Raw genomic sequence first — 17340 nt, 5'->3', positions numbered from 1 at the left:
TGGATTATAGACAAGGAAATAGTGATTGCGTTTGCCGTGTTTTTTTTTATTTTCGTTATTATACAGTATGCCCAGCCGCACAAGTTAGTCCCACCTTCTCTTGAAATTTTACGCAGGAAAGTTATTATGATCATTGGTAGTTTCTCCAATCAAATTCACTATTTGAAGACATCTACGAGTGTACAGCCATACTCACACGGTCGTGTTCTCACGCGTATATTTTCATCTAGCAGCAAAGTGTGAGGTGGCGCTTTACTACACGAACAAGTTTACTGGTGGGTAAGTCGATCTTATATTTATAACTAAATAATAATGAAAAATTAAGTGAGTAAATTAATATCTTTCTTTGGTTCATGATCAAAAGTTTTTGACCCTCGTCCAGAAAAAACAACAAAAACAGCAAAATATTATATCAAAAACTATTTACCATTAAAGCAGATGTTATATTAATTATTATAAAGAATATGACGAGTTATCGCTTGATATCAGAAACTGTTAAGGAGCCTCGACAGCTTTCCCTTCTCTTCTACTACTCGTTCAGGAAAGAAAACAAGAAAACCTTGAGTATAAAACGTCTATTTCAAGTTAAATGTAATTAAATTTACCTAGGAATTGGCTTTGAATGTCGTAAGATGTCTACTGAATTTTATGAAGGAGCCTCCAGAGTTCCCCTTCTTTTATTATTACTCTTTCAAGAAGTAAACCTTGAGTATAAAACTTCTAATATCAAGTTAAATATAATTGAATTTGCTTATAAATTGGCCTTGAATGTCGTAACTCGCATAGCAATCTAAGAAATTTTGAAATAACAGAAGAGTATATTTGCTGTTATTTTTTAAAACCAAATACGAGGTCATAATTCTTCTTGGCGTTTTGACTTATAATTTTTGTTTGATAATTACATATAAATGTGTTTATATATACAGTACTTTCAGTTTAATCAAAAAGACGATTAATGTATTTATATACGTAAATCAAAATATTAGAAACGCGATGAATCTATGTATAGACGCACGCAAACTCGGCGTACTGTGACGTTTCTCAGCATCACGAATTTATGTATATAGGAAGTATGGCTGGCTGCAGTAGAGAGTACAGTTCCTAAAGAAGGCAGAGATCAAGGAGAAAACCGTTTCGATATTAGAATCTCGAAATGTAAAAATACTGGACTGAACACAAATTTCTCTCAAAATAATTTAGGAATAATTTTTATGTCTGTGTCAAAAAACAACACATTTACTAGATTTAGAAATATGTATTTAATCCATGTTTTAGCGTGTATGCGTGTATATATATGCTGGATTGATTTTTCAAGTAATATCCACTCGCTGAATATATTAGTTTTTTTTTAAATGGCTCCATATAGTAACACATTTAACGCATTCATAATTGTATTTACATATGTTGTAATTTGTGTTATGAATACATAACATTTCAAAATGTGTCTGGAGATATATTGTATGTGACTTGTGTAGGATGTGATGACCTATTTGTAGTTCTCGTGTCTTTTCTTCGACTTAGTAACTCAAACAGATACATCGATAAATATTTTGTATATTTTATATTAATCTGAAATGACAGTTTTACAGTGACTATAACACGATAAAATGTTTTATATCTAAAATAAAACTGCCAGTTCTTCTTAGTTAAGAAACAGTGCTTTAATGTTTATGACTAGGTGGTCTCTTAAATAAATACTTAGTCTGTGTGTGATTGTGGCAATGTTAAGAGTAGCGGAATCTTTTTTCAAGTTGGCAGACTTACGTTTCCCAGGCTACCCTTATTTAGTTAGTTGCGTTTTATTTTGAAATATTACACACTGCTAACCAATTTTTCGATCAGCTAGAATAGCTCCACCCAATTTGGCAACACGCCAAGTACTGGCAAATGTTGTGAACAATGGGTTCTTGATTATATTAGAGATCTTCGCGTAGTAACACACGCTCAGATATTGAACTTGATAGACTGATATGGCGTTTTTCCCAGTGTTCTTTGAAAACTATTTTAAACATCCTTCACTATTTCTAAAGTTGTTTTAATAAAGTGTTTTTAAGGTGTCGAATAAAACTGACTAAGGTGCTATATAACATTACAGTAATGGATAAACAGATAACAGGGAAACTTGGTAAAGCCTCCTTGGATAGGTCTGTATGTTCACTTAGGCAGCTAGAACTAAGCTGAAGTGGTGAGCCCCTGTGCGTGTGTATACACCCTTGTGCAAATTAATTGAAACAAGACGGAAAATTACGATTTTTTCAATTTTTTGCGTTTTATTTCTGAGAATCCAAAAATTACTCGCAAATTAATACATGATATGACCGCCTTTATTTTTCAGCAGATCATTAATCCGTTTTGGCATCGAGTCCACGAGTTGACTGCAATCTTTACTAATTTTTGGATCGCGGTACCACACTTCAATTAGCTTATCTTTCGTAGTACAGTCTTTTCCCCGGAGTGTTTCTTTATAAATCGCCCAAAGATTTTCAATAGGATTTACGTCCGGAGAGTTTCCAGGCCAGTCCAGCACCTGTATTCGCGTTGTAGTCATAAAATTCTTCAAGTTTCGATGTGTGGCACGGAGCCAGATCTTGCTGAAAAATGGCAGATCCGTCTGGAAATCTCTTTTTCAATTCTGGAACGATTCTTCTCTGCAAAACTTCGATGTACTGTGGTCCTTGCATCATACCTTCTACGATATGCAAGCTTCCAACGCCATGGTAGCTGAAAAAGCCCCAAAACATCTTCAAGGGATGTTTTACGAACTGACTGATGTGAGATTTTTGAAGTTTCTCACCTGGAGATCTGCGAACATGCAGACTTCTTTGACCCTGTACGAAGAACAGTAGTAGGTACTAATGGCTCTGAGCTTGATGATCTCTGGAAGCAGTCTCTGCAGGAAATGTGGGCTTTTCTGCTGGTTGGGGTTCTGCTAACAAATTGTTTAGTTTTTTTTAGTTATTCAGTTGGTTCTTTTCTCCAAAGACAATCACAGTGGATGGCTTTTAGCTTGGATCGCCTCTTCTCTATATGCCAACTTTACTTTCGAGCATTCTCTTTCATGACAAAAACTGTTCAACTATACTATATAGCTTTGATCTAATCAAGTTCTATCAGCTTACAGTATATGCACTTTTCATTTTATTACACGCTAACTTTAGTATTACCTGGGTAAAGTCTTTTATGATATCTTTATTCTTTAATTATCAACCCCCATGACATGCTGGAGAAACATTGCTATTAACTCTTGATATGAGTGTAAAAATTCTTTGTGGTACAGTAGCCACTATCCGTGTTCCTTCTGGACGTTAAAGCCCCGATAATAGACTGTAAAAGTGTCTTAAGGTAGATTGATCTCGCATTCATGTCTTCACATGAGGTAATTTCCAAAATCCACTCTATCTCGATATCTGTTACCAACATGGATAAGCTTTCTACAGTAAGGGTAATTTCCAACTTCGCTTTTGTTAGGCTTTATGTCCACCCACTACTTGCATTGAATTATCTTTTTTGTTCTTCATTTCTGGAGACAATTTTCCATCTTCCATTAACAAATTGCCGTGAAAAACTGTAGTTGTTGAACTACTGTCAGTTAGCATATTGCAAGGTTTTCTATCAATAAACCCTCTGGACTAATGCGATTTTCTTCACAAAACGAATTTGTTTCTATTTATGGTAGCTGGAATATTTCCAGCTGAACACCGCCTCATAAATCCAATTAATCTCTGTTTTATTGTTGTTACATTAACTTTGTTTTTTTTTTTTTTTTTTTTGCTTTTAATCTAATTGGACTCTCTATTTTCCTTGATAACAGCTGTTGATTTCTTAAGTCTCAGCTGTAATGACATGATGTTCCAAAGTTATAACAATTACCTCATTCTACACAGGCTTTTTCTTACAGTTCTTAACAATATGTTTTTTCAAGTTACGCTTGAAATGTCTATTGGCTTTTTTATTCATTTCCTTTGTTTAATTAGCTGCCATATTTTGTTCTTCTAGTTGATATTTAAATATTTCACTATGTGATATCCCTGCGACTTCCAGATGATGTCTTTATTAATTCATCCACATCCTTAATGGATTCTATTTCCATTGCTAACTGTAGAACTTCATTCAAAGATGCACGTCAAGTTTTCTACAGCCTGATTCACAAATCTTCGTCTGCTATGGTATCTGTAAATTGGTCATATGCCAATAAATACATAATTTTACTAGGAACGCCCATTTAAGGTAAATGGGCGACACTCCAGACCTGTTAGTTTTTGACAGTGTTTGATAGTTATGAATCGGATGGTCACTTAATGTTGTCAAAGGTGATTTTTAGATGGGCAACATGATAGATGATTTGTTCGTTATTTACTTTATAAATTATTTCAAATTTGACCCAGATATGATTCCAATATGTGTGGGAATGCACACTTTGTCAGTTGACCATCCAGATCTGTTTACAATTCTATTGAACACTAGATCAATAGGAATCAAGTTTTTCTGACAAATGTTGGACGATTTGACAGGAGCCTGATCTCCGTAAGTCATTGTTCAGTTCTACTAGCCTATCTGAGTGATCAAAATCACTTAATCTACATTTTCTCAACCATCGCGAACACTCAACTCATCTTTATAAATACCACAAATGTTTTACTTTTATGAAACTCGTAGAGCGTGCAATGTCGAACGTGATTTTCGTTAGGAATGTAGCCAGTCATGGTTTTTCTGAGTACAAGAAAACTACTTTTTGTTAGTAGAAAACTGGTGAAGAAGAAGAATTATTTCGCTTGTTTAATCAGATCGTGGGAAAAGAAACAAAATCACATAATTATAAACGTTTGAATTTAAGGTGATAAAAACAACATTATGACTTTCCCGTATCCTTAATGGTGCTGTAATACCATTTGACATTTATGTAAACACATGTAGACATAAAGGTCTTAACATTTTGTATAGTTTAAATATAATCAGAAGCAAGCTTGTATTTATGTGTAGTCAAATTGACTTTTATAAACTGTGACTGTTTTACAGTAACAAGAGACACATTGAAGTGTAACTGCTAATTATCACTTCTTTTATATTTTTAACACATTTTACACCTTTTTGTTGTAATTTTTTAGCAAGGTATCTTGCAATGTTTTTTTCTTTTCCATATGCTAATTACTTAACTAGTGTTTCATTTATTGTATCACTATAATGGTAGGTTGATAACAGATACCTGTTACGTGCTTTGTTAAGATGAAGTGTATTCTTTTCTACAGGTTTTTTTTTTTTTTTATCACAAGTGTTCCATTGTTTGCTTTGTTTTATTCATGTTTTTCGTGTAGTTTGATTTAGATACTTACCGCTAACTATTACTTCTTTTATATTTTCTAATACATTTTATACCTTTTATTGTAATTTTTAACAAGGTGGTATCTTGCAATGTTTTCTTTCCATATGCTAATTATTTAACTAGTGTTTTATTTCATGTATTTTTGTTTATACCCCCTCTTTGAGGTGAGATGAATAAAGAGAAAAAAATAGATTTACAACGCTAAAATCAGGGGTTCGGTTCCTCTCGGTGGATTCAGCCTGATATGGCTCTGGTACGAGAAAACACCTACACACATAAACAGCGTAATGTCTTCTCATCAATATTTTGAGAAACTTCCAGCATGTACTAAATCTACTTAAATTACTATTGTTGGATGGTGGATCAAAGAAACAAGGTATAACACTGAATTATAAATCAACAAAACTAAATGAAATATTCGTGATTTTGTGACACTGCGAACACATTCAGGACAGATACTTCTTGTTTTTAGTCCAAGTTTTAGCTAAAGCTACTAATTTTATCAAAAAAAACTTTGTTAACGTAAATCTGTGTCATTATGTTTTATTTTTAATGGACAATAAAATCCTTTCACAAGGTTTATCATCAGATCTGTCCAGCACAATTAGTGAAACTTTAAAATCTGTATTTTTGTAACATAAAGTCAGTTTTTGAGTGATTTTAAAGACGCATTAGACTACAGTTAAAACTACTAACCTCTTTAAACTATTAAATTTTCCTTTAATTTCTGTACTACCAGTTTCTGTATATATATATATTCATTCTTTGCCCTGTTAGATAATGTAGAATTGTTTGCTCAGTCACACCAGAAATATCAAAATTTAGATTATATGACGGACACAATACAATTGTGGCAAATCAATGATAAATTTCAAAAAACAAGCGCAAAATTCTTAATCATTCATTGTTTGTTTAATAACTAAAAATTCCTTATCCATAAAGTGGCCTTTTTAAAGTGAGTTACATTGTTTGTTTGTTTTTTTGGAATTTCGCACAAAGCTACTCGAGGGCTATCTGTGCTAGCCGTCCCTAATTTAGCAGTGTAAGACTAGAGGGAAGGCAGCTAGTCATCACCACCCACCGCCAACTCTTGGGCTACTCTTGTACCAACGAATAGTGGGATTGACCGTCACATTATATGCCCCCACGGCTGGGAGGACGAGCATGTTTAGCGCGACGCGGGCGCGAACCCGCGACCCTCGGATTACGAGTCGCACGCCTTACGCGCTTGGCCATGCCAGGCCGTGAGTTACATACTTTTTATTTTGATAATAAATAACACCTACAGATTGGTAGTCGTTACTGGAAAACAATTGTATACGATACGTTGAAGCTAACGACAAAATGAGGGTTTGTTGTTTTGTTTGTTTTTGAATTTCGCACAAAGCTACTCGAGGGCTATGTGTGCTAAAATGAGGGACCTGTGACTTTTATTCATTAGCCTTTTTTGGCTCGGTATGGCCAGGTTAAGGCTTGCGTCTCGTAATCTGAGGGTCGCGGGTTCGCATCCCTGTCGCACCAAACATGCTCGCCTTTTCAGCCGTAGGAACGTTATAATGTGACGGTCAATCCCACTATTCGTTGGTAAAAGAGTAGCCTAAGAGTTGACGGTGGGTGGTGATGACTAGCTGCCTTCCCTCTAGTCTTACACTACTAAATTAGGGACGGCTAGCGCAGATAGACATCGAATAACTTTGTGTGAAATTCAAGAACAAACAAACAAAAACATTAGCCTTTCTTTTAAGGTAGGATTATATTATTCTTTTCTTCGATTTATTGGAACCTAAAATCATTATAACTTGCTGAGCTTACGGCGGCCATTGACAGCGCCTCCCCTTTCATACTCGGTTGTTTTTTATTTTATTTAAGCTCTTAAATAAAGTTTACTTGAAGTGTTACAGAAACGACTTGAAAATAGTTTATACATTCTATTTTCCCCTGTGTAGCGTTAATTTCGTGTTTCGAGAAATTTTTCACTCTTAAATTTGGTGCTATGTGTATGGTACACAAAGGAACCGATGTTGATGGTTAGGTAAGTTAATTAAGTTATATGAATTGATTATTCTTTCATTATCAAAATCCGAAAATACAAAAGCCAAGTGCTGCTTATTTTACTTCAAAGACTTGATCTGGTTTCCGCTTACGTAACTGTAGCCAAACCTCTTTATCTTATGGAAGTTTTAACATAAGTCACATAACTGATGATGTTTCGGAACACAACAAACCAGAATTTCAAGAGTAGAAGGAAGAAAGGTGTCGCACTCTGTTTAAGATTGCTTATTTTTGATGTTTCCAATAAGAGGATTGTCTCATAACACGTACTGATTTCTATATCAAATCATACAAGATATGTGGAACTTGGAAGTCATGATCTTTGTTTCTATAGTGACCCATCAGAAGGCCCTTATAAATTGAAAAATGGACTCCTGGTTTTTACATTAACTATAAAAGCGTGGTAATAAAAGTGAAGTGTGTGTGTGTGTGTGTGTGTGTGTGTTACGTTACAGTATTTCACATGACAAGGATGACTACAATTATAAAAACATAGTAAAATAATTTGGATTGCGTTGTAATTTTTAATTAAAAGGGCGCCATATAAATTTTATTATAATTAATCTTTTAAGATATTTCAATCTTGTTTATTTTAAACAAGATGGCTGTTTTTTATTACTTTTGTGGCTTGGTTAAACAAATCATTAATGACCGATAAATGACTAAAATGAATATCAGTCTTTACCAAATCTGTTCAGATATACCCTTTTCTTTTTATTTATGGGAATACCAAAACAAGTCCATGCTTGGTTCTTAGAACATTATATCTTGTTTTTTTTATGGCGTTGTTTAATTTTAGATTCAGAACAGTTTTTGGTTAAATGAGGAGTGGAGTAGTTATGTTGCAATCTAACTTGAGTATCACAATAACTTAGCAAATAAATCAATATATTAGTGAAACCAACAGAAAGAAATTCTAATTTTGAAACTAAATCACTGAAAGGTATGCCTCGGACTATCGAACCTATGCATTAAAACTTTATCTGATGGTTATATGTTTAAGCATGCTGTGTACAGATATTCATTGCTAAATGACTTCTCAACCAAAAGCAAGGTGCAAGTATATGAAACAATGCCTCTTGAATGTTTTGCAATAAAAACAACAACAACAACAACAACAAACAAGTTTGATATAATCTTTTACACTTTTCTCACTAGAGGGCATAGTTAATTTTTACTCAAAAGTGAATAAACACCTAGTCTTCACTACTGACTAATATGAAGGTCAGGTCGATTTTTCGGGAATATCTTATCATCGTGCTATTACGTATAAACATAAACTAATAAAACATCAACATGCTTTTTAAACTAATATGATGGTCGTTTTTACGTAATAGCAAGTTATACGTTATCAGGTAGTTAGGGAGCTCGACTCGTAATCTGAGGGTCGCGGGTTCGAATCCATGTCATACCAAACATGCTCGCTGTTTCAGCCGTGGAAGCATTATAACGTGACTGTCAGTCCCACTATTCGTTGGTAAAAGAGTAGCCCAAGAGATGGCGGTGGGTGGTGATGACTAGCTGCCTTCCCTGCTAAATTAGGGACGGCTAGCGTTGATAGCCATCGTGTAGCTTCGCGCGAATTCAAAATAAACAAAACAAAACGTTCTCAAATTATGGGATCGAAACCACAAACATACCACATAAAGATAACTGTTAAATACTATATATATATATATATATATATATATATATATATATATATAAACCAGTCAAAGTACGGAAGGATCGGAATAAAATAACCAGCAATGCTATGAACTTAGAAACGGTTATTGACAAAAGTAAATAATAATTACACATGTAAACGGAGAGAAACTTTAGAAGTATGAAATAATTTACTCTAAACTCGTGATTATCACATAAAGTATGATTACATACAAGTCATGCTATGTGGTATTCGGGTGAAAAGTTAAAAAAATATCCGTTCAGTGAAGGTTTTTAACCTGGATTCACATATGCATCAATTTGTGTTTTCTTGATTTACAAGTATGTTGAAACATTTGGTAATTGAAGCATTATGTCTGTTTAGAATTTGTCACCAAAGTTATAAGGAACTGTATATAGTTATCTTATAGGTTTAACACACCGACTACAAACTCTTCAATACTAATAAGAATACTTTTTTTTTATTGCTTAAGATGAAAGAGTTCCTTTTGTTTTAGTGATTTCTTCTGACTGAAACGATTCACATTTCTAAGTTAACGCCATTTAAACGGAACTAAGTTTTCTTTCGGAGTGATCTGCATCAACTGGTGAAGTGCACTTGTAACATGCTTCGTATCTGCGAAAGTAGCGAAATTAGTCTCTGTACATCTACGCTCTATTGTTTTCAAAATAATGTGTGGTGATTAGTTAAGTTTATTGTTGTTGTCTTGTGATGTAAGAGAATATCTTTCAAATCGTCAGTTCTAACGTAATAACGCTGTGCTTACAGCGATAAGCCTGGAGTCTGTATTGTAATATAATCGGCTTACCACTGTGTTCAAGATAACATAATTTGTTAAAAAAAAGATTTGAGTACCCATATGCATTAATTTTCCCTCTAATGACTATATTTGTTAATAAATCCCAATAATCCAATTCCAACTACAAAATTATTTTTTTTTAATTTTGCGAATAAAACCTATATAATGTATATTAGTTCAAAATTATTTAAGCAGTTTTCCCAATAATGTGAAGGCACTGGTGTATATGTGCTCTCAAAACTTAAAGATTCACAACATACGTTTTATAGCATGTTTGCATGTAACTCTGGTTATCTTTTGCATTTTAAGCTGTGGTTATGTTAAAAGAGTGACAGTCAGCCTCTTAACGTGGATGATTGGTGGTATGAGCTGCCGAGTGGCCGTCTTTTCTTCAGTAAGTTGTTCAAAAGTAGGAATGGTGACAGATAACCTTAACAGCTTTGTTATAAATAAGTTACAGTTGTGCTTTCGCAGTATGTTTAGAATAGTTTAAAAAAAACAAACAAGTGTTAAGTTTTTCTTATTTAACTAACTGGAAAAAAAGTTTTATAATTAAACAACAATAATAGAGGCCATTGGTCTTTCTAAGCACGTCATTGAAACTGGAGAAGTATTTCAAAAGGTGTCAAAAAATTAGATACAATTAGCTCAGGTGGAAGGACAAATATCAGTTTTCTGGTTAAAGTTTGTGTCCTGTTATCTATAATTGATAGCTGGTTATGTTAATATTGATGGTCTCGGAAGTAAACACAAACTTGCTTGTATAGTTAATTTTTCCTGATAGTTGTAATGTTGTTTCATGTTAATGACGGTTATTTGTTTCTGTATAACATTACATTGATTTCAAAACGTAATGTAATTAGTGAAACTGTATCTAGTTATTTTCATCAAATAATTAATGATGATGTAGTAAAACGTTTAGATAAGTATTATAAGATTTATACAAAATATGTTCATAAGTGTTTATTTAAACATCGTAAGTTTGTTCTTGCATCGAATAATAAATGAATTAGAAAACAAGCTGGCAACTAGGGTTCCATGTTATTGTTGTTTTTTATATTTTGTTTTTCAAATCTCGTAACACTTTTAAAAAGTTGAAATTTGACCATACTGGTCTTACAGTTTTTTAAACTACACATTTTCGTGTGTTTTTGTTTACCATATTCATGCTCGTATATACAGTGTAAGTAATAAAGTAATAAGCTAATGGTTTGGTTCATTAAGGTGAAAGTGAAATATGGACTGAAAGAAGCTTATATATATATGTGTGTGTGTGTGTGTGTACAGATTTGAAATTAAACATATTTTAAACCTCACCACGTCCGGTTATGTTCATCTGACAGGAATTGCATCGTAGTTTCCATTATAAAAAGTTCTATCGAGAGGCTTTCATATGAAAAACATGTCACTACTACTCTTATGTTTTCTATTAACCATCTAATGTACGTCTAACAGTAGACATGTTTATAGGCGCTGCATCTGACGATTTTACAGGTATTTCTTCGTGTGGAATAACATGAATAATCGTTTCATTATCTAGTTGTTTGACGTATGCCAGGGTTATCTCGTATGTCGTGGAAGCAACTGTTGCACGCGTGACTTGTCCCTTTTCAAGATGGCGATCCGTCTTGATTACTCTACTTACTGTTACATGGGCACGTGGACGGTTTTTGCTTTTGACCCTTTTGTTCGAGGCCCGGCATGGCTAGGTGGATAAGGCATTCGACTTGTAAACTTAGGGTTGAGGGTTCGAATCCCTGTCACACCAAACATGCTCGCCCTTTCAGTCATGGGGGGCGTTATAATATGACGGTCAATCTCACTATTCTTTGGTAAAAGAGTAGCGCAAGAGTTGATGGTGGCCAGTGATGACTAGCTGCCTTCCCTCTTGTCTTACACTGCAAAATTAAGGACGGCTAGCGCAGATAGCCCTCGTGTAGCTTTGCGCGAAATTCAGAACAACAAACTTTTTTGTTCGTGAGTTCTCGGGTGTTACTAGACGCTGCAATTTACTTGTCACGAATGAGGTACGGTTTGTTGCAGGTGTCTTTCTGGATGGACATGGAGCTCAACTTGAAACATATTTCTTTGTTTTCCAATGCCATTAGGTACTTGGGATATTACTGCCTTGTAAATCACAAACCGTCGATAAAAGCACAGCTGAATTATCTGATTGTACGGTTATTTTACTTCTGGAAGGGCTGTTAAATACCCTTTCCAAAACGATCAGTTTCAGTGGCATCACACTACCTACAAATACACCAAAACTCTATCAGCATGTAGTTCTAATACATCCGTTCCACCATAACTTTATACTTGTTGTTATCACTGAGTGTTTTGCTGGCTTAGTATTCAGAATTGTTATAACATTCTCAGCCCACTATATAAGTGATACAAGGATCCACCGGCAGGTGTGTGCTAACAGAGATGCCAATTATGGACGGGCGATTTATAGCCCCCCCCCTCCATAAAAAAAAAAAAAAGATTTGGAGAAACCGACAATTAAAGTATTAGTTTTACCCTTTATGTCAAGGAGCCTACTATTGTATTTTAATTTTAGAAAAATTCAAGAATTTTCGTAACGCATCCTCTCAAGTAAAATTTTTCAAATGATATTGATGTTTATATATATATATACACTTGTAGAAGGTATAATACATCACATATTACACTAGCTTATTTATAACTACACTAAAAGGCATTAATGGTAAATCTGACTAAAAGTAGTAGCTCGTGATCTGTAAGTGTTTGTGTTCACTCTTTTTCTTATTACGTGACGTAACACAACATGGGGCCTGTTGGTCCAAAAACTATTATAAAAATATCTTAAATCCGGCTTTTATTAATTTACTTATTAATCGTTCTCTGATAGAAAAAATATTTCTGTAAATAAAACCTGAAACTCTATTTCCCTATCACTAGCAACAACCCACAGATTGGATGACTTAAGAAACTGATCAATTATTATTGAAAAATTCCTCTCTCTCATGACACTGCCTTCTGAAAATCCAAGTGATAAAACCTGCAACCTTACACCCCATCTGCACAAGTATTAACATTTCTAAAGAATGTCAAAAGATTTGTAAGGGGAGATTTTCCCTTGCTGAAACCATATTGACTATCCAATAAAATTCTAAACTTTATTAAATGACTTCGCAAAGCATATTCTATCAGGCTCTTCAGATATTTTCCCACAACTGATATAAGACTAATGGGCTGATAATTAAGGGGATAATTTTTTTCACTTTCCTTGAAAACAGGAGTGACATTAGCTAACTTTCAATCCTCTGGTACCTGCCCACTATTCTAAGACTTTAAAAAAAAAAAAAAGTAACAAGTGATTCACAGGCTCAATCCCTTCGGGAAATGTCATTTGATCGAGTAGTCTTATCATTCTTTAAACTACCCCCCTCTCCCCCTTTTTAACAGTTTCGGAATTAATGCAGTCTTAATACAGTCATATTGCCCGGTCTTGTTTCATTCTATCAACTGTCCAAGGAGAGGAATACTGTTCAAACATTCGTCAATAAAGAGTGAAGGAAACGTAAAATTTAACAACAGCCATCTCATAATCACAGCCTTCCTTACCATCTCTCATTCTAACATTTTGTTTACCTTTATTATATTTGAAGAAATTCTTGCTGTTAATTTTTACATTTTCAGGCAATTTTTTCTCGTACATACTTTTTGATATTCTTATTTTCTGTTTCATTAATTATTTTTCTTTTTATAATATTCCTAAATCTTCTGTCGTACCAGTCAATTTACATTTCTAAATTTAGTCTCTCATACTCTTTGTGAGCCAACCATTTTTTTTTCTATAAGTAATGCATCTACCTTGAATATTTTAAAAATATATTTTAAATTTTTCCACATCTGATCAGTGTTTTCAGATAACTCGGCTTCCCATTTCACAACAGGTAATTCTTGTGGCATCACTTGAAGAGTTGCTTTTTTTAATATTTAACCAAAATATTAATATTCCTTATCTCCATATACAGCAAAACCTTGAACCTAATAGAACAATGATCAGTTGCATCAAAATGTTCCCTAATTTTCATTCTCTCTGTTATTTCTATGTTTGAATATAACTTCGATATTAAAATAGCATTATCTCTAATATTTTCCTTGAGTACTTGGCGAAGAAAGCCATCTTGAACCGTTTTCAGAAACCTTTCTCCATCATGGTTTGAATCTATTAGTTTCCAATCTATATGTCTGAAATTAAAATCACCCATAATTATAATTTCATTAACAGCTGAAATCTTAACTTCATTGTAAAGTTTCTCACTAATGTCGTCAGTATCGTTTGGGGATCCGTAACAAATTCACACAGCTAATAGAAACCCATATGGAATCAATCCCCTTGCTATTGTGTTTCACACCCTCAACTTGAACAGATTGTAGCTTTCATTTTACATATAAAGTCACTCTTCCCCTCCATTTAATACTCTAACCCTATAAAATAGCTCGTAAGCCCCGTATTTTAAAGAAATTTCTGTAATCAAAATCACCTGCATTTAATCATGTTTCAGTTATTCCCATTATATCAAAAACTTTCACAGATATCAGTGCTGTAAAGAATATCTTATTTGTTTTACTTCTAGTATTACTACAGTAACAATTAAGTCTTTCCTTATAACTATTTCTATACTCGTTTGCTAAACGTTTCTTCTTATTATTTTTGTATTTAGTGTATTCTATCCCTCACCACTGTCTAGTCCTATTTTTTAACTTCCCTTACAGTTGAGTTTATGGCCCTAGCAGACAAACCAGCCCCTATCTTGTTTAAATGTAAACTATCCATTCCAAAAAGTTCCTTTCTTCCATTGTACTTATCCCCAAAGTCCAACAAGTCAATCTGCTTACGAATTAATCTAAGCCTAGCATATAACCCTAGTAACGTGCTTATAACTTAATCCTCACAATTAATTCCGGACAATATTTCTGAGATAATTAAGTTACGGTCTTTTTCTCTAACTGCCTTTTTCGACTCCGCCATGTGTATCAACGCTAGATTCCAGTGAAATACTTGTTATATTCTTCAGTACTACTTTGTTTTGCAGTTGAGGTAGATTATGAATAAATAAACAAAAAATAAATAAATGATCCTGCTTCGGTCAGAAAATATTAAGGTTGTTTGTTATTAATCTTTGCTCTGCCCACCACGGGTATCGAAACTCAGGTTCTAGCGGTATAAGTCTGCAGACGTACCACTATACCATTTGGAGGCAGAATATTAAGGAACAAATAAAAGAGCATATTGAGGAACTTTGGAAGATGTATACACGTAAATATTAACGCTTTAATATTAATTTTTCACTGCAACAGTCCCTTCAGGCTTTTAAGTGTTATGAGCCTGAGAACGTGTGAATGCTAAACGTCTGTGTGATCGCTAAGTGCTCTTTGTTGAAACTTTGTGCATAAATTTAAACGTTATTGAAGTGATTGTCATAATGTGCTTTTATTCTTTAGAAATCCTCGCTGATGATAAATTTTCTGGAAGTACTTTCAGAAAATTCGTGATACTGCATAAATAACAAGTAAAAGTAACTCAAAGATACATTTGTGTCCCCTCTTGGAGAATGAGATTACATGGATTAGTATACATCCATAACTGGTTTGTTTTGAATTTCGCTCAAAGCTACACGAGGGCTATCTGCGCTAGCCGTCCCTAATTTTGCAGTGTAAGACTTGAGGGAAGGCATCTAGTCATCACCACCCACTGTCAACTCTTGGGCTACTATTTTACCAAAGAATAGTGGGATTGACCGTAACATTATAATGACCACACGGCTGAAAGGTTGAGCATATTTGGTGTAACGGGGATTCGAACCCATGACACTCAGATTTACGAGTCAAGTGCCTTCACCACCTGGCCATGCCGGGCCAGCATGTTTGGTGTAACATCCATAATTATAAATGCGGGAGATATTTTGATTTATCCAAAATATTTTTGCCTTTTATTTGTTGAAGAATTTTCAAAATTGAATATAAGAGGCTATCCATTTTAAAGTGCTTTAATTGAATAAGCATACAATGAAAAATTCAGGATTCGATTCCCCACGGCCAACAAACCATAGCTAGCCCATCGTGTAGCTTTGTGTTGAAGCAAACGGTTAAGTATACACTGATACGAACAACAAACTAATCTCAACTAATATTTAGTGTTTGCTAAACACCGCAGATGTATTCATTATCTCAAAACTGAATATATTTCAGGTCAAAATGTGAAAGAAACTTTAGCAGCTGCACATAGCAGGCTCGTAGAATTATGTTGATGAAAACAACCAGCACCTGTTTATCACAACATTATAAACGATATGCAGATTGACGTGGAACGTTTTCAACATACAGCGAGTTTAAAGACAATTTTCTGAAAACAACTGGTGGGTATATAAATATAGAGTTCGTCGCCACTTATTAAACCTGTCTTTTAACACAAAACAATAGAGGGTTATAATTTTCTGAGGAAAAAAAAATGCACCAAAGAGGAATTAACGAGAAACATTTTCTTTAATTTTCATTACTATGTGTTTGGTATACGTTTTATTTTTTTTCATTTTACAAACGTGGAATATTTTGTATAATGCTCTGATCTACTCTATTATTGAAAAATTATAAATTAATAGTATAAAAACAAATTAATATTATAACAATTACATTTCACAATTTTGGGCCTTCTTGCACGCTAAATAAAAGCAATGAAACAACTAGGTATATTTACAATAGTTCCACCTGCATAAATACCTCTAGAATACATTCAGTATTAAAGTAAAAATACATCGTAGTAGCGTGAAAGAATTACCCTCGTAATTCGAGGGTCGCAGGTTCGAATTCCCTTCCCACCAAATATGCTCGACCTTTCAGTCGTAGGAGCGTTATAATGTGACGGTCAATCCCACTATTCGTTGGTAAGAGTATCCCAAGTGTTGGCGGTGGGTGGTGGTCTTCCCTCTATTCTTGCTAAATTAGGGACGGCTAACGCAAATAGCACGCATGTAGCTTTGCCCGAAATTCAAAACAAACCAAAACTATTTTATGTATTTTTGTAATTTGACTGTTGAAACATAACAGTTTTTAATTATTTTAAAACGAAGTTTCAAAGTGTTGATCATTATAAGTTCATGCATCTACACTTAAGAATTTTTGAGAATCGGATCGAATAATGGTATAAGTTCTTGTTAATATAATTTTTGTTGATTTACATCGACGTAATCCGCCGTCACATGGATTTTGATTTAAGGACTTTTTTTTATTTTACGCAATACTCTCTTGTATTCCGTTTGTTCTGAAAACTGTGCGCTTCATCTTACATATCGAATGCTTTGACATTAACTTTTGTTGTTTGAAGCAGGCTAAAGTCTGTTTGTTTAATTAAGCACAAAGCTATAAAATGGGCTATCTGTGCTCTGCCCACCAAGAGTATCGAAACTCAGTTTGTGGTGCTGTAAAGTCCGTAGACATGCCTCTGTGTCACTGTGGGCCGTAGCATAAAGTGAC

The 17340-nt window shown here is 34.1% G+C and overlaps 1 protein-coding gene across 10 annotated transcripts in view; it reads left to right on the top strand.

Annotated features, from left to right (window-relative positions):
• LOC143229663 (uncharacterized) overlaps positions 1–17340 on the top strand; it is a 113084-nt gene continuing 95744 nt past the window's right edge. For 5 of the 10 annotated variants that reach the window (XR_013015991.1, XR_013015990.1, XM_076462289.1 and 2 more), the window contains exon 1: positions 4–279. The gene's annotated coding sequence lies outside the window, so the exon portion shown is untranslated. Of the gene's footprint in view, positions 280–16059; positions 16227–17340 lie in introns of all 10 variants that reach the window. The other 5 variants (XM_076462284.1, XM_076462290.1, XM_076462291.1 and 2 more) reach the window with 5 other exon arrangements.

Source organism: Tachypleus tridentatus, chromosome 10 (assembly GCF_004210375.1).
Source record: "Tachypleus tridentatus isolate NWPU-2018 chromosome 10, ASM421037v1, whole genome shotgun sequence".
Classification (NCBI taxonomy): Eukaryota; Metazoa; Arthropoda; class Merostomata; order Xiphosura; family Limulidae; genus Tachypleus; species Tachypleus tridentatus.
Note: the sequence above shows the minus strand (reverse complement) of the source record. Positions and strands in the feature narration are given on the sequence as shown.